The sequence below is a fragment of the Oryzias latipes genome, chromosome 6 (genome assembly GCF_002234675.1).
Source record: "Oryzias latipes chromosome 6, ASM223467v1".
In the NCBI taxonomy this organism is placed as follows: Eukaryota; Metazoa; Chordata; class Actinopteri; order Beloniformes; family Adrianichthyidae; genus Oryzias; species Oryzias latipes.
In genome coordinates, this window is record NC_019864.2 from 13,906,911 (window position 1) to 13,929,158 (window position 22,248).

Genomic DNA, 22,248 nt, shown 5'->3' on the forward strand with positions numbered 1-22,248 from the left:
TGAAGGTCCCAGCTCGATGAAGCCAACAGGACAACATCATCTGCAAAGAAATGATTTTAAGAGCAGAAAGGAAATCCTTTGGTCCCCAAACCAGACCCCCTCCGGCCCCTGGCTGCGCCTAGAAATTCTGTCCATAAAAACTATGAACAGAACTGGTGATAAAGGGCAGCTCTGCCAGAGTCCAACATGCACCGGAAACAAGTCTGACTATGCGAACCAAGCTTTTGCTCCGGTCATACAGAGACAAGACAGCCCTCAGTAAGGCTCCCTGGACCCCATACTCCCAGGGCACCCTCCACAGGATACCATGAGGGACGCAGTCTGACGCCTTCTCCAAATCCACAAAACACATATGGACTGGATGAGCGAACCCCCACAAACCTCCAGCACCCTCAAGAGGGATAGAGCTGTTCCAGTGTTCCACGACCAGGACGGAAACTGGACTGTTGATCCTGGATCTGAGGTTCGACTATCTGACGGACTCTCCTCTCCAGTACCCTGGCTTAGACTTTCCCAGGGAGGCTGAGGAGTGTGATTCCCCGGTATTTAGAACACACCCTCCGCTCCCCCTTCTTAAAAAGGGGAACCACTTTCCAGCAGATAATACCCTCCCACTCCAATCATCTTTTGGTGTACTTTTAAAGCGTTTCCAGTGGTCTTTTAATTATGATTGTGATATTTTTAGGAAAAATATAAGAACCTGTGTCATTTTCTAAGTTTCTGCAGAGCAGCAGGAGTTCATTAGAAATTCATCTTCAAATTGTGGGCAGGACCGTTGCCGTCAAGCCACCCTGCCCACGTTCCCGTCACCTATAACTGAGAGCTCTCTGTTTACAAGCTCTACAATTAGGTTATAACTCATCAAACACCACACCTAATATTACCAGTGCAGCAAAAATGGCAAGCAGTATCAGAGCTATCCAGCTGTACAGTTTTCAGCCAGATGCCAGCTCAGACCAGGATTCATGTACTCCATCATGAGAAAAATGCCACAAGAATGGTAAATGGCGTATACTTATATAGCGCTTTCTACCTTCTTACGAAGGCCCAAAGCGCTTTACAGTCACAGTCCCATTCACCCATGCACACACACATTCACACACTGATGGCGGCTCCGCTGCCAAACACTGGCGCCAACCTCCCACCAGAGGCAAGGTGGGGTTCAGTGTCTTGCCCAAGGACACTTCGACACATGGGCGTGGAATCAAGGCGGGAATCGAACCTGCAATCAAGGCGGGAATCGAACCTGCAATCTTACAATCATGGGTCAACCGCCCTACCGCTGCACCACGGCCACAAGAACACGTTAAAAATGGGCTCAGGCTTTTTGTGTGGTACCTGTATTTTAATGTCAGCAGTTGCACTCCTGTTGATGAGTTTTAGTTTTACCCAGTAAAACTAACTACATACCCTTATTATAAACATTTAACTGCAATGTTGTGGGTCTCTTGCCTCTAGAATTCTTTTAACCGGTAAAACTAAAACTGTGATGGAAACCATGGAGGAGCGTAATGATATTTGTCAAAACATAAACTCATTTGTTCACTGTTTACATTTAGCTGTTAGAAAAATTAGCTTAAAAAAAATCACTAATTACGTGAGATTATTATGTTCTGGTGTGGACTGCCATTTTATTGAAAGACTAATTAGCCTCCTGAACTTTTGTCAAAGCAGCGTTAGAAAGCATCTATGTTATTGAGCTGATGTCACCTGTGACATTTTGAGCTCCAGCTCTGCAGTGAATAAATTAATATAGGAAATGTTAAGCCTTCTACACACACGACTGTTCAAACTTTATTTCTTATAAAAGTCAAATGTAATGTAGGTTTAAATATTTAAATGCAAATCATTTAAAATTCCATATATTAGCAGTTTAATTTTCTGTAACACAGCATTGTTGTCAAAATGTAGGAATTGTTGAAAAAATATGCAAATCTTATTTTGCTAGTGCCTTTTTAATGTATGAGCTGATAATAATTTGAAAGCGGCATTCAGACAGATAAGATTATTCAGAGATGTGAGAACCAGATTGTCTGCTTAGTAGATTGATAAACTTGTCCAGTGTTATCAGAGCTGCAGCTTCAGCTTCCATCTAAAGGATTTCCTTTTGTCGCAGGTGTAACCTCACAGATTTTCACCGCCTAAGGGTTGCATGACTGTCTTTTATTTTTTTTTATTTATTTTTTTTACTTTTTTTGCAAACTGTTCCTCCCCTCCAAAAAAACCCACATAAACGTGATTATTATTTTCATTTTTTTTCCCTTCAGCCAATTGTCTGTAATCCCTGTGAAGAAGCTTAAAGGTTTGATTTCTGGCAAACATGGTTTCATCTTTACACAGAAGCTCTAGGCAGATGAAATGAGTCTGGTTTCTGCACGCAAGTGAGCTAAACTGGGAGAAAAAAAAAGTCCAGACATTTAACATTAATAAAACAGGTCAATACAATCAGTTTCAGACCAAAGCTTAGCCTCATTTGCTGCACAGGCGAGTACTTGCTTACCTAAACATGCTGCTTACATTCCAGATTGCATAAACAGCTCTGTCTGATGCTCCTGACTTTGTTGTCCCCTGGGGAAGCGCAGTACAGGGGGGGAGTTTCACAGAATCTGAGAATCCAGGAAGACAAAAAAGAAACAAATCTTTTGCGTATTCACCTCCAGAAATGGAGTTGGTCATTTTGATTTGAGAATAAAAAAATCAATTCATCATGAAATCCACTAAAGCAAATCTTTCCGAGATTTTGTGTACACACGACGGTGGCGGAAAAGCAAAGCAGAAGGGTTTTTTTCCCATCAAACAGCATCCATCAAAGTTAATGGGCTGTAATCATCACCACAAATACTCTGTCACACATCCCAGTGCTCGCTTTAGAGTATTCAACTCCCAGTCAATGGGATGGAAAGAGTGACAAGCTAAAGGAACACATTTTTGCATATTATTAACAACCTCAAGCACGATTTTGGCAGAGAATCCCCCCAAAAATGTACAGCCTTTCAGACTTCCATTCTCTTTGCTTTGGATCTTGGAGGAAGTGCAGAGGTGAAACATTTATTAAATATCCAAGTGGCATTAGGTCAATACCACCGACACTGTGTTTTAGGCACCCATCAACATTGTCACCTTGCGAAATAATTCTTATTAAAGAATGCCACCCGGTAATGACAGATCTGCCTCCTGCTAGAAAGATTCATTCCCAGATCAGCCAGTTCTGCCAGCCTCAAATCACACCTCAGTGCATCCAGCATGTCTACTTATCTGCAGGCTGTATGCTGCTGCTGGACTTCTGATTATACATCACACAGGTGCACACACATACACACACCTTGGATCTATTACTTTGGAGGACATGACATTGACTTTCCTAAGGAAAACTTCCTGCTTGCCTTGTTCCAACCTGCATCCAGGCCTGACTGAGCTCTATGTAAGCATTTTTGATAAATAATTCAATTGTTTTAACTTTAAAACACAGCCTTCACAACAAATCATCAGCACACAAATCACAATGCAGGTACAGCTGTGCAAAAGCTACCCAAGCATTAATTTGTCATGAACAGAGATTAAACGTAATTATGCGGCCTACATTCTAAGCACCGAGCTAAATATGGAGCCGGAGTGTGTTCTGACCACACATACAGTAAATATCAAGCTGCTTTGTTAAATGGCACTCACCGCCACATGCATGGACACTACATTCATACATCAAAAAGGGAAAATAACAAATACATTAGAGATATTTTGTAAAACAGAAAGCAATATTAATTTATGCTGGAACATGCACAAATAATATTAATAAGAATATTTTTTTGTTAGTCTCATTTGAAATATAGTTAGTTCAAGAGTTAGGGTTTTTTCTAGTACTTGAACAGACAGTTACAGCAGCTGCCTGAATGCCTGTGACATTGTCTAAAAGAGACCATTAGGGTTAAAAGAACAAAGACAAAAAAAAACTAGGCTTGCAGTTCCCAGGCGCATTCACCTTCACAGTGCTCCACCTTTACCCAAGAGATAGTCTACAACCTTTCTATGGCTACGTTCACACCGCAGGCTGAAACGACCCAATTAGGTTTTTTTTGCCCCCATGCGACCTGTATCTGATCTTTTCATGACAGTCTGAACGAAACAGATCCGATCTTTTCAAATGTGACTCAGGCCTCTTGGGTATGTGGTCCTGAATCCGATACGTATCCGATCTTTTGAAATGCGACGGCCGTCTGACCGGCCACATTTATCCGATCTGTACGTCATTGAGACGCTACAAAAGTCATTATTCTGTGTTGAAGTAGGCGGGAACTAGAACATAAACCTCAACCATGGCGGACGATGCTGCTGAGACCAGTCAGTGGAAGGGAAGCGAGGTCACCGATTTGATTCATATTTGGGGTGACAGCTCTTTTCAGGCCAAACTCGAGGGCTCTTATCGCAACCGGGCGGTTTAAAAAAAAATTCCAGCGAAATGGACGAGCGTGGTGTTGAACCTTCCCCGAAATTACTTTTTTTTTCTCCCTTTCCGACTGTGGTCAGAAGCGCGGGGGACCCAAGGCGGATCCTCCTCCGGGGTTCACTTCCCCGTTCGGACCATTAGATTCTCCAGGATTCTGCAGAATGGGTCAATAAAGAGTCCCCAGCATTGGGGGAGCCTTATTTATTACCGTTCTCCTTCCTCCCTAACACACAACATGAATGCGCGCCCACACTGCCCCCCTCATTCTCTACTTCGCTGCATGCGCTCTCCTGTCTCTTACACACACTCGCGCGCGCCCCCACCCAAACACATACCCATTCCACTACAGTGGGTACAGACGATCCTGGCTCCAATGCCTTCTTAAAATGAGAAGAGTGTAATTGTGCTGGCTCCTTTGTGAAAATAAATGTAATAATGCAAAAAGAGCTCCGCTGTTGACAACACTGTTGTTGACATCTATTGTTAACGTTAGCCACTTCCGCAAACAACGAGTGACGTCGTTCACCATTGAGTACTCTTCTGCGCATGCGGGTCAGTTCTGGGTCATTTCACGTTCACACAGGAGATCAGAAAAATTCGCATTTAATTGGAAATGTGAACAGCCTTGCAAAAAAATCGGATTTTTTCAAAAAATCGGAATTGAGCATTAGGCCCTGCAGTGTGAGCGTATATGATCCGCAGCTCTTTAAATTTGTGTCGTCTGTCTATTTGAAGCTGTTTAAAAAAAAAACAAAAAAAAAAAAAACGGAAAGGTAACTAGAGCAGAGTCAGTTCACCTTGTAACCATTAGGTGGCTAGTCAAAATGCAATTCAGCCGCTCCATACTTGACTGTTAACAGTTCAATTTCACAACCAAAATCAAAGTATGTCCAATTTTGATATTTATTAATTATTTTTGTCACTCAATACAATTGGTTTTCATTGAATGAAAAGGTGTTTTTTTTTCTTTAATTATAAATAAAATTGAGTCAGTATTTTACCAGTAGTTAGTCATCAGGGTCTCTCTTCATCTTCATTCACAGGTATGGGTCAGTGAAAGTTTTTAGCTGTATAGCAACAAAACAAGCAGCTGTTACAGTAATTTATTTTAAAGAGCCACTCTGATCATCTTTTTATCTACTGTAAAAGTCCTCCCAGTGTTCTTTTATTTATGGTTATGTACGGAGCCCGTGTCCTGACACTAAGATATAAAAATATATCTTGTTCCCACAGATTAATGTATTGTTCCCACAGATATCTTAATGTCAGGACACGGGCTCCGTAGGTTATGCTATTTTTAGTCAAAATAAAAAAAACCTGTGTTGATTTCGAGGACATAGTTCCTGCAGAGATTAAAGAGTTCCTTAGATAGTCGACTCTGAGTTGTGGGTGGGACTGTTAGCACAGAGTAGGCCGTCACGCATCTGTTTACATGCTCCCCTGCAAGCTTACAGACCCTCAAACACCCAACCGAACATGACCGGTGCAACAAAAATGGCAAGCAATGTCGGAGCTATCCAGTTGTACAGTTTGGAGTTAGATGCAAGCTCAGACGAGGCAAATGAAGACGTATATGGATCTATTTGTCTGCAAATGGATGCATCAGGATGCAGTGGAGCATGGAGAGTGTGGCCTGATGACTGTAGGTTCTGCATCCCAACTGAAGCAATTTCAAACTGCATTTTTTGTCTTCTCCAGATTCACAACGATTTGAATAAGAAATACTCAGAAATGCAGTTTTAATCTTACTTATCTAAATGTATGTCCTCCATCATCAGAAAAATTCTACAAGAACTTGTTAAAATTCCCCAAAACACAAATTTCATTGGAATGGGTCTTTGAAGAGGTCAGCAAATTCAAACCAAACCGAAAGAGGATATGACATTTTTCAAGAACGGCTAAAATGTTGATCAAAATTCCAAACTTTCCTGAATTAAAAGCAACTTTAACAAAGGTTTTTTTTTTAAGCCATCTTGCCTTTAAAGGTATTGTACTAAAATTGTTGCTTGGGAGAGCTGCAATGTCCAGACATATGGCACAAAAGCCAGTTTTCACAAAAAAAGCTTACCTTAAAACCAGTTTTTAAGCTGTGTTAAAGAAAAAGGGGTTAGCCCTCCAGTCACCAAGACTGTTGTGTTTTATGCATCTTCAAAAAATAGATTAAAGCCCACACAACATCAGTATCATCATTTTCACACAAAAAAATACTCTTCACAGACTTTCTCTTCAATGCCTGGTATGGCACAACTCCAGGAGGAGTGTCCCTGCTGGTTTTATGTGTTTGATGGGATGGTTTAGTCCTAGCAGCCCCTGAAGACAACTTGGGTTGCACAACAGATGGAGAAGTCCAATTAGAAAGTGGGCAAATGAAATGGGAAAAGTGGGAAATAAACGTTTAACGCTTATTCCTCTCTTAAACACACAGGCAATGCTCAAGTGGAGTTTAAGAACTTAAATCATGACGGAGACAAAAAAAAATAAACCTTACAATTTGCTGATTTAATTTTATTTTTTTATACTCAAGTCCAAAAATGAAGGCATCTAACGTGATAAAAATTCCACAACTCAACCCACGTCTGTGTTGTCTATATAAATATTTCTCTTTGGTGTCTGATTCTTCAAGGGCACAAAGCAGCTGCCTCCCCATCAGCCAGGACTGAGGAAAGAAAAAAGAAAAAAAAAATGAAATGAAAAAGTGCTTAAATATAGCAACCCTGTGGGACAGGAAGAAGGGGCGTGCTGTAGTGTGATTACAAAGAATAACCTTCATTCAGTCACAATTGTTAGTGGCACACTTGAAGTTGCGGTTGGGGGTTGGGGGCCTTCATCCTGCCTGTCCTCAAAAGTTTTCACATCATTATTCATCAGCAGGCCTGTCCTCCGCCCCGACAAAGATGTTGAAGTTATAAATGATGGGAGTTTTGTCATTAAGTACGCTGACCCTGGGTCAGTTTAATTCAGGCCTTAGCCTCCCCTGCCGTGAAAGCAGACACAGCAGTAAAGCCTTTGATGTCTGATAGATTGTGTGGATGTGAGACCAATTTTCACGGATGAAATGACCTTTTCTTTGTGCTGTTGTTGTTCTGGCTGTGGCCAGAAGTTATTATTTTCCTTTGGCTTCTTTCTTTCTTTTTTTATTTGACAGGAAAAGATTTGTGGAGTGAAATGGGGAAACTAATGATGCCCCCATGCACATGAAGTGGCGTGACATAGGTGAATGGGGCAGCAGCTTTTTGCTCCGTGGGGGCCACTCAACAGCTGCTGCAGGAGATTCAGCTTTCCAACACCAACCATCTGATTCTTACAGGTCTCTGCTGGCCGCTGTTGCTGGGGCTCAGCGCTCTTTCATCACGCTCAGAAATAGTGTTTTCTTTTCTTTTTCAACTTTTCCGAAATTCTTTCCAGTTTCACTATAAGACTTTGAGATGTTCCCTTGAACATGCAGTTGTCATCCCTCAAAAAAAAACTGTAAGTCTGTTTATTTCAAAGACAGTCTCTTGGCATTTATAATACAGTACATTGGCGTTGCAAATATTCTTGGGGTTATATGTACCCATGGTAACTTACTGGAAACTCTCTGAATGCCTGACTGCCTCTTCTATTTTCATCTTTGAAACAGATAGCTGACAAAGGCATTGTGTGCTTTTACCTCAAACAGCATTGAAGTTTTTCAGTGTTGTTTGCATCCTGAAAAAGTTATCCTAAAACTATTGACTTGCTTTAAAATTCTAAAGCTTTTTACACAATTTTTGGCTGTGAATTTTTTCTTTTTCTTTTATTAGGCACGTTGTTTTTAAACGCCGATTTACAAACTTTGACTTAAATGGAGGTTAATTGATTAGTCACTTCTAAAGCGGTTGTTGAACCACTAATCCACGGGCAGCTTTCACAACGTAATCTCACAATAATACCACAAATTATAATGACCTGCTTCACCACGCATTATATGGTGGCAGCAAATAATGAAATAATTGCATGTTGGGAGGGAGAACAGGCAGTGCGGCAGTGCAGAATCACAGCATGGAGGTTACTCTTTTGTACTCAGGCAGAGTTTTTTTTCTGTGGATTTTCTCACAAAGTACAGAAACATGTGATCGAATGTAGACTTCTGGTGGATATTATGTGGACTGTTAATAATTTGAGTTTTTTTTTAATTCAATTCAATTTTATTTATATAGCCCAAAATCACAATATTTCATCCCGATATGAGAGCCCTGAATAACCCAAAACACAGTGAAATGATAGAATCTGTAGAGCAAAGATAATACAAACTGCTGTGGTCTGCTTGTGCTACATCTACAACATTTATAACATTTACAACATCTACAAGATAAAAATGAGCTTTCAACAGTATCGCCAAAGCATTTTAACCCTTGTGATGTCTTAGATGACCCCACCCTTACATTGACGTGTTCTCCCTACCATGAAAAAGGATAAAGGTGGTAAGATTTCATGTAATGCATGGACACCAGTGAAGATCACAAATCATTGAAGAAAAAAGGTTCAGAGCACTGTCTAGTGGGTCTAGATGACCCAACTCCCAATGTTAAATGGCCTAGGATAGCACAAGGGTTAAAACAGCATTTTTGAGTATTTCTTTATTTAATGTCTGGGTTTTAGTCCTGAAATGGTTGCTGATTTTAAGGGTGAAATCTTTGACGTTGTTTGTGTTTTACAATATCTTCGTGTACATCATGAAATATGTTTTTGGTCTTTTTTTTAAATCTTGATTCTTGATGCAGAATTTCTAAAAACTTTAAAAGAAAATATTTGGAGGGGTCCAAAACTCAAGCTGCTAAAAAAATAAAATGAAGGTTGCTTCTTATTGTCTGGATTTGATCTGTCAATTAATAAAACCTTTACCAAAAATGATTTTTGTGAGGACTCTTTGTCTTCCGATTAGATCAACTGACACCTTGCTGGGTTTGAACACAGCAGGTCACAGATTCAGTCAAGCATGCAAAGTCAAAGAAAGGGCATCTGATGTAAAAACATCCACCAAACCATCCTGCAGTTCAATTTCTAGTGGTGAAACATAGGGAAGACGCCCAAAGATAGCCTTACTATTGTAAAAGCTTTCCAGGTCCTTAAAAAAACAACTACTGGTCATGGTGGCCATTAAATATGGCTTTAGTTAAAAACACACATTTGACGTTTGTATTACAGACTACTGAAGAAACACACTTTCATTTGAAGCATGGTGATGGGAGCTTAAAGATATGGGTTAACTTATTGCTTGAGGTGCACGACCAAACCATATTTAATGGCTTAAGTGGCTGGGCACAGTGTTTATTAATAGAATGAGATGAATTCAAGATATGTGTTAAGTTAGGGTGCTGTTGATGCTGTCAGGAATGCGTCAACATATCTGAAAAGTAAAGCAGTGTTATGTTTTTTTGTTTGTTTGTTTTTTAGGTTCTGGCAATATTTCATATTCATTTAATGAATCCCAAGCAGAAAAACTGCACAGAAAGACCAGAAATGATCTATTAATGTATTTAATGCACAAGTCCATCTTAGAAGCAAAGCAGGATTGAGACTGATTAGTATCTCAGATTTTTAGGGTCTGCAAATTACTGCAACTCACTTTGCAGTTTTTCCATTATGCCAGTCCCAAGCCTGGATAAATGAGAGGGTTCAGCCAGGAGGGGGAGCAGTTAATAATTAAACTAAGGCCAAATTATATATGCAAAATGTGGGGTTACTTACTTTACCAAAAGGAAAAACAAATAAACATTCATTTTCCACCAAATTTAGCTAATATTTATCTTAAAAATACATGATCAGAAAGAGCGAGGATAAGCCTTTGAGTTCTGTAGTTTTCTTGATTATTAGAAGCTGTTTACTGAGGTAGGGACTAAATCTAATAGGGGTGTAACAATTAATTTTAATAGCAATTTAATGTGTGTTCGCAGATCGTATTTATAGTTGATGTTGATTCATTTTGAACAAGACTGAAAATGTTCTCGTGTTCTCCCTACCATGACAAAGGTGGATAAAGGTGGAAAGATTTCATGTAATCCATGGACACCAGTGAGGTTCACCAATCATTGAAGAAAAAAGGTTCAGAGCACTGTCTAGTGGGTCTAGATCAGTGTTTTTCAACCTTTTCTGAGCCACGGCACACTTTAACCTTAAAAAAAATCCCGCGGCACACCAGCATCCAAAAATTAAAAAAAAGGAAAAACTTATAGTCTGTATTGATCTGCAGCCCCTCCGCAATCTCACATGCATTTTTGAGATAATTGTTGCAGAAAAAGCTGGAAACTGCAGCTGTTTTTTTTCTAAAAGATGCAATAAAAGATAAATTAGAAGATTTAAAAACAGTTTGATGTGTGTTCGTTGGTTTCAAGACGTTTAACAACAGATATCCGTTTGCGCTGTCACTCTCACAACCCAATGCATCATGGGAGATGTAGTGCATAAAACGGCCAGAGATCGCGTCTCTGAGCTTCATTGTTTTGTTCACTTTTTCCACGGTCTGACAGCGGATTCTGTGGAAAGCTACACCGCTAAAGACGAGCTTTAGCTGGTATTTTTTTTTTAGAACTGAGCGACTTTACGAGCTAAATCGGGACAAGGAAGTGAAGATTTTAACCACTTCTGATTGGTCAGACTAATGACATGTGATTAAGCCTTCAAGAATGATTTGTGGAGACAGTTAAAGGGACGGAACGTTTCCAAAATACAGCCGAAGGTGCAGCTGAATCGCGGTACTGTATCGTCATTCTTATCAAAATGTCTTTAATAAAATAAAATAAACGCAAAGAAAAAGTATTTTATGATCTTTTATATTCCTAACTCCTCAGTGTTTTATCAGGGCCTGTTTGGATGAACAGAGAGCTGAAATCATGGAGATGGAAATTGTTTTTAGATCAGTTAATGAGGGCAATTTCCCACGGCACACTTGACCATCTCCCACGGCACACTAGTGTGCCGCGGCACACTGGTTGAAAAACACTGGTCTAGATGATCCAACTCCCAATGTTAAAGTGCCTAGGATAGCACAAGGGTTATGTGCCGGACTGAGTCTTTTGGTTGGCACAAAAATGAACCAGTAAATATGAGTACACTCCACACAGAACCATCTGCAGGTTTCTACTTTATGAATGCATGGTCAGTTGGTTGTAAAGTTCAGGACCTTATCTTCCTCCGTATAAAGATTTCTGAGATTTTGAAACATTGTTTACCATATACATTCATCCATCTTCAGAACCCTGCGAAATCCCTTTTGGGGTCACAGGGCTGCTAGAGCCCAACCCAGCTACTGTTAGGCAAAAGGCGGGGTTCACCCTGAACACATCACCAGTCATTTGCAGGCCCATTGACATATACATTTAGAATTTTTTTAAACGGTTAACAAGTGATTCGAGTGAACGCTAATGTGAAGAGTTTTAACCCTTGTGCTATCTTAGATGACCCCACCCTTACATTGACGTGTTCTCCCTACCATGACAAAGGTGGATAAAGGTGAAGAGGATTTCATGTAATCCATAGATACCAGTGAAGATCACAAATCATTGAAGAAAAAAGGTTCAGCGCACTGTCTAGTGGGTCTGGATGACCCAACTCCCAATGGTAAAGTGCCTAGGATAGCACAAGGGTTACAGAGACAGGTTTTTTAAAGAGGTAAAAGTGATCACATTTTTCCAATTTACCACTCTGGAAGACTCAACTCGAAAGCCTCTTTCATTAATCCCTCTCTGGTAAATTCCAGCTTCTTTCAAACTTGACATTCAAAGGCTTTATCTTCCAAGTGTGAAGTCTTTCAGCCGGAATGCAGATAACCCTGATGACAACGCTGTGACATAATCTCGGGTCGTACTTAATAAAAGTCCTCAAGATCAGCAGGAAGCGTTGTGCAGCTGTCTTTAGGAGAGATATTTACGTTCAGCATGGCATCACGGAGAAGCTGATGTTTATCTATAAAGCTGTTGGGGTGAAAACATTCATTAAAAATAGATCTGAATGAATATAAAAAACACAATTGGAACACTACAGTTAAAAATCGTGTAAACAGGACTTCATGGTAGGTGTGGTATGACAGACGCAGATACTGTAAATCCAACTGTAGTATTCACAGATACTGTAGCTCATAAATGCACAAACTGCAGACTCAGAGTTAGAGGGCCATTTGGTTGAGGAAGCTGATATCCAGAGGCTGCTCTGTGCAGAATCGCACATCAAAGTTAATCTTGCACCGTCTGCTCCGGCACTGCAGAGCACTAATCTGCTGTCAGTGTGATGAGGCTCCTGGACCAGTTCCTCCTACCAACACAGAGCCACTAATCCACAGGACCTTTCACATTTTTCCTCTTTTCCAGACAGAAGCAGTCACAGGATTGACCTTGAACTGTTCAGTGATAGTTGAGCATCAGTAGAGCTTTTTATGTACATAACTTCATTACCTATAATTAGTGTTTTACTTTGACTTTAAAATATTTCAAAAAGGCAAATGACTTTTTTTCTGTAACTTATCAACTTTAAAATATATGTATTCTTACCTTGTTCGGCGAGACAGGTTGGTTCCTGCTAAATCAAAGAAAATGTCACCGCTCTCTCGGCGGCATGCCGATTAACCTAAGATGAATACATAATGACTTCATTAGCATAATCGTTTGAGTGTCTGATGATTTTATTTCGTTATCATGTTCTAGTATAATCCGAAGCTTCGGCACCTTTTCCAGCCCCCGGTCCCTCTTTCATGTTCCTCTGCCCGGCCTTATTCATACAACAAAGCAGTGTAATTGCATTATCAGGGTAATATTACGATGTTGTGGGAATGTATTTTTAGCTTCCGCTTCCCAACTTAATGTAAGGAAGACGGGCAGAAATCTAAACATGGAATGGCACATTGGATGCTGAGCAACATTTGAATCATTTAATTATTTTTCTACATTTTGAGGGGCGTTTTTAAATTCTCCCTGATTATTTTTTTATTCCCTTTGCAGGTCAACATGTTATTAACGGAGTTCACACAGACACTTAACACTGTAAAAATTTCCTAATAATGTATCACTCATTTGGTAATTAAAACTGAGTACCCTTGTGAATATCGTTTGGGCATGATGATGACAAGAAACTAAAGTAAAGGTGGCTCCTTAACCCTTTAACTACCCCACCAAGAAAAAAGCTATCAAAAAATTATTTGTTTGCATTTCTTATTGCTTTAGGTAAGTAATGACCACAATCTGTTTAGTTTTTTTTAATTGACCTTTTAGTTTCTTAAATAATGACCTCTACCAAACGGTTGAGATGTCCTTTAATGGTAAAAGTGCAAAATTTCATACAGATACAACAAATATTTGAAAAAATCATGTAAACCAATTTATTTAGACATTATTAACACTCAATATTAAGGGCATTTGTGTCCATTCTTTTTATCATGCCTCAAACATTGAACTTTTTTAAAACAAAGCAAATTTTGACCTATATTTCCTAGAAGTTGTTTGACACTACAACGATTTTGGATATTGACTCACTTTTGATGGTATTTCATAGAAAGATTCTTGGTTTGGAATGAAACACAGAAAACGTATTTCTGACATCTTGACCTATTTGGGCCGAGGTTTCATCGTCCCAGCTTGTCAGAATGAAGAAGCGCTGCACCATGTTGTCGTAGTGCACACTGTTGTTTTGGTCGTGATGGTCTTCGTGTGTGGCCTTTCCACATCTGTGGCAGAGAGCTCAATGATGGTCAGCCAACTTTGATTGCTTGCTTGTTGATCTTATTTAAACTGTGTGCAACAGCCAGGCAGAACCTTTTGAGTAACACTGGTTTTTGCTTCAGTAGGTCCCTCTTGTAGACCAGCCATGAATAAGTGACACACAAATCGATGATGTATCCAAACAGGGGAGTGTACCGTCACCTAGATTTAGCTGTACAGGTCTTGTACAGGTGCACCAGCATATCAAAGAGATCTCTTTAGCTTTGTAGATTTGTACTATAAGCAATATGCTCAATCATTTCATCAGTGAGAAGCATTTTGAAGTATTGGAAGGGTGTGTGTACATCCTCAGGAGGCTCAAATCTTGATTCTGGAACCTTGAATTCCTCAATGTCCTCATGCTTCCATATTCTTCTTATGGTTTTGCTTGGGTTAGAGGGGGATATTGAGTCAGGAGAATAGCCTGTCTCCTCCAACAAAATTGGAGGAGACAGGCTATTCTTGGTGGGGTAGAATGGCGTGTGTTGGCTTTTTCAGTTCTTCTTATGAGGTGGCAGTGTAGATGATCTGCTTGTTGAAAGAGATTCTTCTTCATCCATGGATTCAAAAGAACTGTCACCAATGCCCTTTGCATGAGTGGATTGATAATCAGGATCCTCCGTTGGGTCATCATCACTGTCATACAGATCTGCATCTGATTCATGTGGACTTTGTCATGGTCTTGCACTGTAGAATGTTTTACTGTCTACTAGTTGTAAAACAAAAGAAAATGATAAAAAACTTTTGTAAATGTTGTTAATATTATTATTGCAGCTTTTTTTGTTTAGTTTTAAATGAATTGGTTGTAGTAATCTTGATTTTTTATTTATTTACACACCAGCTGATATAAACTCATAAATAAACAAAACTATACAGTATTATGTATTTTAAATTATTATTTATGATGTGTTAATGAATATTTCTTTAGTAATGGATGATTTAGAAGGTTGTTTTAACTGATTTTATGACAAACAGTCCCTTTATTTAACATTGGCTTGATTTTGTTACTTATACCATAAAGTGACAAATCAACCGTTTGGTAGAGCATGTTTTAAAAAAATTATTACAAACAGATATTTGTTTATTTTTGTTTATCTAAGAACATATTTCTGTTGATTAACGCCTTTACTAATAATTCCAAGTAAGAAAAATATTCCTACCTTTCAAATTTTCATAAAAAGGAAGAAAATGTGTATGATCATTTTCAAGTTGTGACTTGCTTGTCAGTCAAAGACGTTGGGCAAGCAACCACTGACTGACACAGTGCCATCTGTTGGTTTTCTTTAGCTTTGCATGCTTCTACCAATTGGTTGAGATGGCTAAATCAGTTTGAGTTAAGTTAGAAACTTCTCTAATAAAAATATGGTGACTCAAAGTTTGCTCAACCGTTTGGTTGAGCAGGCAGTTAAAGGGTTAAAAGAAAAACAACTGGGAAAAAGGTGTTTTTTCTTTTGATTTTTTTGCATAGGACAGCAGTTGTAACCCAAGTGTCAGCATGTGTAGCTCGAGAGTCTGGATGGGAGCCGAAGAAAAGAAAAATGTCAAGCAAGGCTGTGCTAGCGCCGCATGATAATAGAAAAAGAAGGAGGAAAAAAGAAGGAGAATGAAGCGTTTCATCTCCAGCTCATAGTCAGGTCCAGGCAGAGGAAGGGTGAGTCAAAGTCAGGAACGGAAGAGCGCTAGAGAGGAAAGGCTTTTTTATCATCCCTGACTTTTAAGAAGATCTCCCAAATGAGAGAGGCCGTGCATGCTAATGTCAACGCCACGGTGATAACTAGCCGCCTGGTTTTTGCAGGGTTAAGGTTAAGCTGGGATTTGAAGAGCTGGGAGGAATACATGTTTGATATTTGAGTGAGCGCTGAGGTGCCTTTGCTAGAACTATACATGGAGGATTATTTTATATGGTCTATCTGTATCTGCATGGCTAAAAGAAAGTCGTTTCACCGGGCTTTATTGAGTCAGTGTGGGTTCTAAGACTTCTCAGTGAGGGCTAAGCTAGGAGATCAAAGTTTCATCGACAGTGCCGCACCACAAAGTCTTCATCTCCTTTTCATTTATATGCACCGTTGCAGACTTGCACACACTGTGTGGGTTTTTTTTTTTTTTTGCTCGAGCTTAAAGCCAAATTTCAAATCCACCAATCCTCTTTTGCGAATCTGCCGCCATACCGGATGTCAACTTAGTTGTAAAATTTCAAAGGGCGGGCAAAGATAAACGTGTTTTCATCCACGGAGACTGTGAAGCTCACCTATCTCAAGGTTGTCCTTCCCTTTAGCTATTGTTCACAGCTACTCATACTCCAGCGCTCTGCTGTTCCAGCCTCCTGCCTTACAGCGGGCGGAGCGGCCCTATGGCTCCATCCTATCGCCACTCTCCCATCTCTCCATTATGTTGTGTAGTTGTGCCAGCGTCTCCTTCTCTCCCTTATCACCTGCAGTGAAAATCTAGTGAGCTAATCCCTCCGCCTTAGGGATTCCCCACCCTTTTCTTTTCTTTTTTTTTTAAATAATGATTTATATCTGAGGAACGACATCAGGGCAGCATCCTATCATACTCCTAATCCCATCACTCCTTGTCAATTTCCATGCGGGAACCTCCCAAATGGATGAATAAAGTTGTCTATCTATCCTTGCTGTCCAGCCTGTATAGACAGACCTTGTTTTGGGATGTTGAACTCTTGTCCTCGATCTAAGGATGTGGTGCAGAGCATGAGGAAGGATAATTTTCATTTAGTGCATTTCAGATTCAGGAAATCTGGTAGCATATCTCCCAGCACTGCAGTGCTTCATGCTGTAGCTGGACCACTGCATTGAAAAATTGTTGCAGCTTGCCGCCAGACAGATATGCTGGAGTTACATAGACTTTTGATGTGCAGTCTCTTACTGTATTTTCGCAGTAGGAGTAGCAGATAAATAAAGAATGTGTTGAATATTTTAACATGCTGTTGATACAGAGCAGATATGGTACAGTAGTATAAAAAAAACAGAGGTTTTGCCTCATTGAGCTGCAATCATTCATGCTTGTTTATTTACAGCAGTTCGGCTTGAATTTCTCCGCTTGGAGTCGATGGTCAGAATGGCTCCCTGCTTTTTCTTCGCCTTTATGTTTCATATTTTTTTCAAAATAAATCTTTTATGAGTCCTCTTAGCATGACAAAACCCTCCTCACAACGTCGACTGTGGCTTGCCGTAAATCTCGCCGTGTTCAGAAACAATACAACCGCAGAGAATTCAGCCCCCTTTTTTTTCACGTCACTCATGTTTGTGTCCCTCTGCGGCATGTACAGGATGTATAATCCATTTCCTTTAAATTCTGAATTCATAGTTCATACCATGATGGAGTTCTGAGGGAAAATTACTTTTTTTTTTGCTACATCTATTATTTAACTGTCAGCAAGGATGAATACTGTGCTCTCTCAGCCTTGTGGAGAAGGTACAGGGAATTGGATTGTTGTGCAACAATGCTCCATTTGCTCTTTGTCATGACTTGTAAAAAAAAACGAAAAACGAGACATTTTCTTAGCTGGACAGAAAACTGTCATTGTTAAGTTTGTACAAGAAAATTGTTAAGTCCAATTTGACATGCTTTGATCTTCTGCAGTGCCTACATCTAGTCATCCGAAAGTACTTCCCACTACTTTCATTATCCCTCAGTTCCCGCTGAGTTTTTAAAGCTGCCGTCTGTTGCTTTTAACTTCATGTGCAGCCGGCTACAGCATCCAAGTTTCCGAGTATTTGACAAGTCTCGTGTTTTGATGGAGGGTGGGGGCTTGTCTTTACTGCAGAAGCCACTGAGCTCTGAAAGGGAGCTGGAAAATTACCTCAGGAAGCATGATAGGGAGGCGTGTGCAGTGGGCTGGCCGGTGAAGGTCAAGAGGAAAACCAGGCATTCATAGAATTATCAAGGACAGGTTGGGGATGCTCAATATGGAGGAGAATTTATTGCTCAATTCTTTCAAAAAATAGAAAAAATATGCTTAGGTAATCAGATTATTCATGATTCCTTTGTTTCTAAAGGAAAATTGTTTTGAAAAATAGAGTTCTGTGACTCAACAAATTATAAAACCACACCTATATACAAAAAAAGAGTTAGATAAACACATATTGGGAGCTGAAAGTGAATCAAAGTGATGTAAGATAGTGAGATAAAAATAAATTTGAGATTCAGAGTAGCAAATTTGCCGGGTTCTCTGTAATTACTGCCATGAAGCAACACACACAGATCATGCATAAGATAGGACAGGATCCTCAATTCATCTTCATTCTAATCAGCTGATTAATCAAAATAGTTCATGTTTTAATTAAACTAGCTCCATTCCACTGATTCTCCTCAAAAAAAATCAAAGTGGTGTGGACTAACGTGATGGATGAAAGTGGGGTTTTGTGTTTCAAGCATAATGAAGGGGCCCTTACGTTTGGCGAGCTGCTTTAGCAAAGGCATGCTAGAAAATAATCAACATTACCATTTTGGACCATTTTTATTGTAAATAGGTATCATTATAGTAATAAATTTAGCCCCTTAGATCATATTTGGTGCCCTTTAAAGTTCCACCCCAATTGTTTTTTGAGCTAATGTAAATTCTTTCCCCGCATTCTTTAAATTATGATTAAAATGATTAAAAACGTTTGTCATTTTCTAGGATGTTGTCGTTCGTTAGAAATTCACCTGAGTTGTGGGCGGTACCGTTGGTACAGAGCAACCCCGCCTCCCCTTTGTTGAGCAGAGCAGGGAGCTTGTGGCCCACCCAGGGTGTTGTCAATGCAATTAATAAACTCTTTTTCAAACTACATTTTTCATCTACTCCTGATTCACTACAATTTAAATAAAGAAATACTCAAAAATGCAGTTTTAATCTTAATTTTCTTTATGTGTCCATCCCAGTAAAGAAATGTCAGAAGAGCATGTTAAAAACACCAAAAAACACAATTTTCATCTGAGTGGCTCTTTAACCCCTGTGCTATCCTACCATTGGGAGTTGGATCATCTAGACCCACTAGACAGTGCTCTGAACCTTTTTTCTTCAATGATTTGTGATCTTCACTGGTGTCCATGGATTACATGAAATCTTTCCACCTTTTTCCACCTTTGTCATGATAGGAATAACACGTCAAAGTAAGGGTGGGGTCATCTAAGATAGCACAAGGGTTAAGCACATCTATGCACCTGCAACACACTGTTTCTGCCACAGATATGTTATGTTCTTTTAAGCAAGTGGACATGCGAAGCAACAACACACACACAAATGCAAAAAAGAAGAAACTTTTTGAATGTTCTTAATTCTAAGTGTTTCAGGTGATTGGGGTAATGTAAGGAGAGATGGGCAGAGAGTGAAGGAAGCAGATGGTTACAATTTAAGACCCAGACATAGGTCTGCTACCATGTATGAGGAGCTCACTAAATCAGTTAAAGTCTCACTCAGATAAAAATTGTGTTTTTAGTGTTTTTCATATGTCATATGTCTGTGGGGCAATTTTTGATGATGGAGAAAATATATTAGGAGCATTTTGATTAAAATAGCATTTCTGAGAACTTTTTTATTTACATAGTTGTAAATCAGGAGCAGATGAAAAAATTCCTTCGGAAAAAGCTTGTAGGTGTGATGTAGAAACCGCAGTTGGCGAACCACGTGTTCCCTGCTCTGCTCCATTCTGATGCATCCACTTGTAGATCCACAAACGTCTTTGTTTTCCTCAGAGATCTCTCAGCAGCGAGGAGGGGAAGTGGGGCGGGGTTGCTTCACGCCAGCAGTCCTGGCCTCAAGTCAGAGGTGAATTTCTAATGAACTCCTGCCAATCTACAGAAACTATGCCCTAGAAAACAGCACAGGGTTTTTGGGGGTTAAAAATTGCATAATCATAATGAAAAGACCAGTGGGAACGTTTTTATGGTAGATCAAAAGATGACCGGAGAGGGACTTTAAGCAACCAGTCAAACAAATGTGAGCAGTCTGTAAGAAACAGTGTGAAGAAAGTCGAGGCTCCTCTTTAGAGGTCACTCTTAATTTGATTTTTTCTTCCTTCCTCACTTTACAATTTCCACAAAGGGACACTGATATATTACCAGACACTGTTGTCTTCATCAAACTCCTAGCTAGGAAACATTTCGTTCCCTTTAGAAATATTGCATTTTCTATTAGGCGGTTGTTTCTTGTGAAATGCATTTTACCCTGGCCCCTGAACTCATGGATGATAGCAGTTTACTTTGCTCCTGTTGATGCACTTGACAGTCTCCTCTGCTGGAAGTGAGTTGGTGACACATTAAAACCGGAGAGGTGGGAGCTGGAAGTATGACAGAGGTGCCACACCATGATTGGATTTTAATGCTCCTGACAAAACCGTCTCAGCAGAAAGATCAGCCACAATCCTTTTGTCAGCATTGCTAAGCTGCAGCAATGATCACAACTGGAATGTGCGTGGTGGGACAGTAGGACTTGCTTTAAACCACTTTTATCAGAAATGGGAGTAGCTGTGACTTGCCATGCATTTGCTAACAATAAGCACTTTAAGTGTGAGCACCAGCCAGCAGCACAAATTAGGAGTGAACAGCCAGGATCTACAGTTAAAGCTCATTTTACTTCAGGAAATCTCATTTCATTTTTGTCGGGTTGTCGGAAAAAACCCACTTACTGCATCTTGGAGCAGAGAAATAAACAAATGACGTGTCTACAAAATCATCCATATCTCTTTTTTTTCCTCCACTTCCCACTAACCAGATGGCAGTCAGATTTCAGACGCAGGGTTCTGGAAGATATTCAAGGAACAAAATTGTTTTTTTTAGGAAGTGGGATTGGTTTAAATAGATGTCAAACTAAATGCTTTTTCACACACAGACAGAAGGAAAGAGTCGCTTGTTGGCATGGCGGCATAAATGTGCGCACTCTTGAGTGCTCTGGTTTTAGGTGCTGGCGCCGCTTGCTGTGAGGCGGTGAGGTCATGCACGGAAATCTGTCTCAAAGCCCCCCCATGATGGAGGTCAGAGGCAGCAGCCCCGCCACACAGGTTGACACAGGCTCTCATGAATGTTTGATTGGTCTATTATCCCAGCCAGGCGGGGACTTTGATTCCCCGCTTTCGTACTTCAAATATTCCCTTTCGTCTGACATTTCTCCCACAAAATCTGCAGTTTGGCTCCTCTCAGTGGCTCCATCTGCAGTGCTGTCACCTCGCTGTAGGACAGTCATACAGAATGCACTGTTTCCGAGTCTGGTGAGAAGGCAGGATGGTTTCAAGTGGGTGGAAGTGGGGAGGATACTCAGTCAAAGCGACATTACCCTTCCACCTCTGCGGTGAGGATAAGGATCTGGCCATCCATCTTTCGGTGTCTCAGTCGTGTCGTCTACCAAACGTGGGCACCTGGCAGTCAGGGACGGCAAGAACAAAACAGGAACATTACTTTAATCTGCCGCTGCCGTTAATTCCTACCTCTGCCATCATCCGGCATGCACAGCTTTGTGTACCTCAGCCTCCCCCTTACGAACAATCCATCACTGTTAGTGCTTCTCTCATGAGTGCACTTGCTCCCTTGCTTTTTTGGGTTTTTTTCACCTGCCTCCATACCATCCTTTGCTTACAAAGGCTGATGCTCGCTCAGAGGGCTGAAATACACAATATGGTATCACCACGCCTCACACTGGGAAAAAGCAAACAAAGCATATGTGGCCTGTAGCATCCCTGCAAGGAAACGCTGTCCGCCGGCATCTGTAATTTGACACCTGCTGTCAGCCTCTGTGTCTGATTACACAGGAAAAATGACGTGACCTGTAAATGGAAAGGGATACTAATGAAATCTGTGTGAAAATTAGTCAGCTCGAAAGCAAACTGTTGTACATGAAGCCTCGTCAAGCGTGATATTAAAATGTCCACTTTTACATCTTCCCGCCCAAGCTGTGTGAAAGCTCGGGCTGCTGGGCCCACTGCGACGAAACCTGAAGCTAATGAGTCAAACAGACGGCTGTGGGCATTAGACAACTTCATTTATGAAACAGTCAACCTCCCGTGTAGCGATACATTCACATTACCCTGCCTCACTTGAGAGATGCGCCACTGTCACAGACACTGAGCAGTGCTGATGTCCCTTCCTACCTCCATTCATCTTACTCCC

At 40.4% G+C, this 22,248-nt stretch overlaps 1 protein-coding gene across 2 annotated transcripts in view; it reads left to right on the forward strand.

The window, feature by feature from the left end:
- LOC101165880 (potassium voltage-gated channel subfamily D member 2) overlaps positions 1-22,248 on the forward strand; it is a 50,688-nt gene that overhangs the window by 21,688 nt on the left and 6,752 nt on the right. The window lies entirely within an intron of this gene.